We start from the raw sequence: 6,147 nt of genomic DNA on the forward strand, positions 1-6,147 counted from the left end.
TAATTTTAATTTAAAAGCTATTAGATTTTATTAAAATAAAATTTTTGATAATTAAAATTGTCTTATAACCTTGTTTTTAGCTTTATTATTTAATTTATTTTAAAATAATGTTTCGTATATTACATTAGTTACGGCATTTTTTTTAATTTTTAGAAAAAGGTTTTCCCATTAAAAAATGAAATTAATAATAATAATTGCAACTCCTTATATTTAATTTTCATTCTATCGTGGAAAATTGAGGATTAGGATTATCTTACATTATTTCAAAAGATAATACAAGAAAATCATACTTTTCCGGTTGTTATACAGAGGGAAAGTATGGCGATCCAGCATAAATACCCCCCAGATTTTTACATTTTTGAACTTAGGACACCTTGAAACGTCGAGAAATGCAAAAAAATTCGAGGTAATTTCTGTTTGTATGGATGTTAGTGTGTGTGAGGGGAACACGGTTTTGTTCACCCTTATTGAAGCTTAATAATTCATATGCTTTTTGTTGAAAATTTCTGAAAATTTGCAAGTATGTTTATTCATTAGGGAATTGATGCTATTAAATTTTGGTGATTAAAGGTCGACGTAGTGGGGAGATAATGGGGGTATCGGACTTTGTGAGGATTTTATTGGTTATTGGCATTTACAATTTTTTATAAAACCCATCCCTACCATGAAATTTAAGCTTTTTGCCATTTTATAATAGTTAAAAATATATAAAAAGCGTTTTACTAAGATGTGATAACAGATGGCGCCACCAAATGTTACTGGGGAAAGTTGAGCAACTTGTTGCTGGATTTTTAACAAAAGAATTGGAGAAAAACATTTGTGTTATCTATGCATTTTTCAATACAAATATTGATATTTATGCATTATCAGTACATTTTTAAATTCATATTAATTGTGTTGTCCATTCTAACAATATTTTTACAAAGAATTATTCAGAACAAATTATAATCAGGTGAATTTATGTTTTTTCATATATAAATATGCTTATAAGCAGGAAATTTCTTTATTTATAAAGTGATTCAAATTATTATATAATGTAAATATTATCATCTTAAACTTATTTCAGAAATTTATTTTTTTTTAATATCAAACAAGAACCATTTTATCATATTACATCTTATCGAAAGATTTTATACTCATCATAAAATTCAATTTTATGTCTCTAATTGAATTTTATTTTAAAGTGAAAATATTTAGTATTAAGGAAAAGTTATTTTAATATATATATAAGTTATATATATCTGAGAATAAAAGAGAAAACATTTAAGACATTTTGAAGAATAATTTAATTTTTGAATATATTTATTACTATTAATTTGTAAAATATCTCTGAGTTTGTAATTCAGAATTATATTCAGCCTAAAGAAAAATAATTTCTGTATTTATTTATTTTTTTTTCTAGTGTTTTAGCACTATATAGCACATTTTAAATTCTTTTTCTCGCTTTTTACAGAGTCATTTTTATAGTTATATTGTAACACAAAAATTACTTTTTACGAAAAAAATCAATGTTTCTACTCTCTTAATAATTGAAACGAGCAATTATTTATTGTGACATCGTCATAATGTCGAGCTGCAATTTTTAATCATATTTTTACTTTATTTCATTTAAAATATATGCTCCCCACCACAAATTAGTAGTAACTCGCCTCTGCACATCATACTTTTCTTTCAAGGAAAGACAGATGGACTGGCAGGCAACAGTAGAAATTTATAGGTCTACAATTTTTTCAAATAGCAGCCCAATTATATTTCTTCAATTAAACTATTTTAATGAATATAAACCGCTCATAGAATAAAGAAAATAATGTATTAGTTGAGGCTTAGAGATATACAAATTTTATTAAGGAATTTAAATCAAACTGATGCTTAGTACGTAATTTTTATCGTGTCTCGGCCATTCGATTTCATTTATAAGATTGCATTGGAGAAACTTATTGCATTTTTCTATAAAAGAATTAATTGATCCATCTTGCAATCTTGAGTTTCTCTTTAATAAAGAACAAATACTGTAAATATGAGTAAAAAATCTTTTTTGGCTTTATTGTACTAAACAAAACTTCCAAGTGCATCAAAATAATAGTAGTACTATCTTCGCGCTTCTGCTTCTTGTTTTTGATGTGAGTAGCAAGATGCTGACCATTCAGGAAATGGGAATTCACATACATCATTAGGTTTAAACAGCTGCGAGGGAGGCCGACCAATTTAATGAACATCAAAGAAAAAAGAAAATCGCTACTTTAGGTAATACTGTATAATCGAAACCTTACAAATCGCTGTGGGAAAGACATCATAAAGGCAAATCTGACGGAATCAACAATATAGATAACATCAATCAAATTTAAAATTAAATTAAATTAATTTATTCACAACTTATTTCTATTATTTTCAAATACATTTCTGAGAGTTAATTTATGGCAAATTAACTTACAGAATCTGCGATTTTCATCTGATTGTCTGTCTCAAAACCGTATTTCTCGTAGAATATTTATTTGTGATAAATTAATTTACGAAATTTCTTTCAGGAAATTTATTCATTCTCACTTTTAAAACATAAAGTAATCTTATACATTCGATTGATGTTGCTGATTCTGTCGTAATTGACGTCGTAATATCGTTCCCACGAAAACTGCCGAATGGTGAGAATTTACTATTGTTGTCGCCTGTATATGCGCGCAATTTATTATAACTCTAATATTTACTGCCATTAATACTGTAGTTGTCTACACGCAAACGGAAATGACCTCATCAAATTAATCAAATATCATATATATAGGCCTACACAACAACAAGATTTAAAAAAAGAATCGGTTAAAAATATTAGAATGAATAAATAAATTTTTTCGCATTTTTACAGTTCAAAATTCATTTTCTTTTATAACTCGTGTACCAGCGTGTTTCCATTGAAAAATAGCGCTGGGTATTTCTAATATCGTTGAAAGAACAGCATCAAATCCTCTTGTATTAAATTGTTAATTTGGGAAATCTTAAGGTCAGTTCAAAGAATCCTTGCTTTGAAGATTCAGGCTGTGTTTTGCCATTCTGTCTTCAGTCACCAATCTGAAGAATAATAATTTTGCGTGCACATTAGAAAACCAGTTTCGCGGTAATCTAATTAATTCTCAAAACACTATATTTAAATTTTTAAAATTGTAATTCTTTATCATAAGTAAACATTTTCAAATAAATCTGTTTTCTTCGGACACTCAGTTTTCATCACTCCAATATATAATAAAACGCATAATACAATTTTTGTGTAAAAGATTTTTAAAGTATACTTGCCATTTTTCAGTTTATCTGATTCTCCTCCATATAAAACTGTTTTATATTTATTCTCAGGCCGGAAACTGCATTGTTATTGCTATTATAATTGCTAGGTAGTTCGATTGTCCAATTAACATTAACTCGCATATAATTACAATTTTTAAAAAATTTTAAAAACAGGTAAACTTATAAAACAAAAATGATTGAAATGACAGAAAAAAATTTAAATAAATTTTATAAATAATACAATTTAATAAATAAACAATTTTTATAGTTACGTCTCAAAAGAAAAAAGTTGCAAATAATGAAAAAATGTAATTAAAGCTTGAAAAATGCAGGCAAAATAATGTAAAATTAAATAAATGATAATAAATAAATAAAAATTAATATTAAGTTAATTAAAACTAAAACTAATAATTAAAACCGCTGAAAAGTTGTGTTGAAATTTTAAAATTAAAAATAAAATTAATTTTTAAATTTATGTTATTTGTGTGTGGCGGTGACAGAATAATTTGCTTTTAATATATAACCTATACAGATTATATGATTATTTATAATTTTTACTATGACATTTACGTACAATTAATGATTATACATATTCAGAAAAATTGCAAACAATTAAATGATTAAAAATTAACGTCATAATAATAGTTTTGAATTGAATCGAATTATTTTAGATTATGGTTTTTCATTCTAGTAACAAAATTTGAAATAAGTATGTATGAATTAAATTAAAATTTGTTATTTAATTAATTTTAATAAAATTAATACTGTACAAAATAGTACTTAAAATAAATGTCAACATAACATAAAAAACAAACTTGTGCAAGTATTAATAACTGTTATAAAAGTCTAATTTCAATTCTTAATAAAGAAATATGACTTTCAGATATCAATATCCTTTATACCCAGTATAAGGTTTTTTTTTTAATGCTTCACAGTAGGAATGCACAACATGTGGTCCACTAAATGTTTCTATCAGATCCTACGTCTGATTTTGAGAATGTTTTATGTTAATAAGTCTTTTTAAATATTGGCATTATTTAGGTTAAAATCAATATAATGTATTTGAGCTTATCATAGCTTTGTATTGTTGGATTTACCCATAAATATCTGCTTAAATGTCAATAAATTTCATTGTAATACAGCTCGTTTAAATAGAATTAAACTTAATACGGCTTAACGTTGCGCACCGTATATTATATTATATTATATATTTAATTAAAATTATATGAAACGTTTTTATTATTTGTAAAATGTAAGACAAAATCTGAAAAAATATTTATGCTTAAAAGGAAAATTAACAAAATTATTAATCTTCATAGCTTACTAGCATCTATAATATTCAATTAATTTAAATTATAAATAGTTCAGTTTATATTTCGGATTTTGTTTAGATTGCTTGAAATTTTTAATTATTTTTTTACATTCTTAACAAGTAATAATAGCGAATACAAAGCATTATCTGACACCAGAATAAATGCAAATTAGCTAATTGATATAAAACAAAAGAAAGAGAATAAACAATTAAATTTAAGAAAGTTAATTTCTATAAAAGAATCCGAATTAAAGGTGTGTTTTTAGATCAGAAATGGACAACCCGCAGCTTTTTATGGCTTCTAATGTGATCTAAAAAATATAAAATGGCATATACAGAAACGAGTTTTTATGCACCTCTTTTTCTTCACTTTTTGGGTAAAGTAGTTAAAAAATATGCTTTCTGTTCTTTTTTTTTTTTTATAAAGAAGCCTATTTAAATATAATTAATATATTTATAAATTTATTCATGTATGCTGAATGTATAGCACATATTTACTCAACCTCTAATATAATGCGAGGCCTTATGAGAACCTTATGAAGTAAGATGCGACCTTTCATTTATAAAAGGTTCCTCCTCTCTCTGTTTAGGATTTTAGGATACATCTTTTATTTTTATATATTTTGAGGACTTTTCTGGAACCTTTTTTTGAGTTAGATTAGTTACATCGCAACGTAGTGATTCACAAAACCACAAACTTGTCGATAAATGTCTCACCAAAAGTTAAAAAAAAAATCGATGCTTTTATCTAAAGCTGTTTTTCATTGAAAAATAAGCAGAAATCGTTTTAAAAATTTTAAATTTTTTTCCTGTGATGCACATTTTAAAAATTAATTAAATTCAATTATTATTCTAAAAAAGCATTCCTATTACTTATTAATTTCTCATTAGAATAATTACATTTACATAAGCTTATACTTTTATTTTAATTAAAAAATTAGGATATAAATGTGTGTTTTTTTAACGCGGTTCTAATATTTATTTAATAGAATCCAGGATTAAGTTTCTTTCTTTCCTTGATGAAAAATAGTTGTTTAAATAATTTTGATGGACATATCAGGAAACGTACTTCCTAAAAATAATTCCCCGCTAATGTGGTTGTATTATCATTTATAGAGGAAAGGAGGAAACATTTAACATTTAGAAAACATTGGCGAAAATTGTCTAGAAAATGTTTTTAAGGCAATTTTTTCCCTTCTTTTTCTTAAATGCGGATTATTAATTCTATGTTTAAATCTTCGTCAGTGATTTACGTGGCTCTAATATTAAATCATTACGTATTAATTGTAATTAATTTTAAAAAAATCGAATTAAGAGAGTTTTCTATGAAAAAATAATTATTTTATGAGTAATAAAATATAATAAAAATGCAAATATATACCCAGAATATTTAAAAATACAGCATATATAATTTAAAAAAATAATTAAAATAAAAAAATAAAGTTACATTTAAAAAATTTTGAAATTTATTTACAGTATTTTAAAATTAAATATATTTTTAAAGAAGCGCCATCTGAAGTAATTAAATTGAAATTAAAAAGAAAAAAATATATAAATAATACATA

Source organism: Centruroides sculpturatus, unplaced genomic scaffold (assembly GCF_000671375.1).
Source record: "Centruroides sculpturatus isolate CEXI.00-Female unplaced genomic scaffold, Cexi_2.0 scaffold11, whole genome shotgun sequence".
NCBI classification, from domain to species: Eukaryota; Metazoa; Arthropoda; class Arachnida; order Scorpiones; family Buthidae; genus Centruroides; species Centruroides sculpturatus.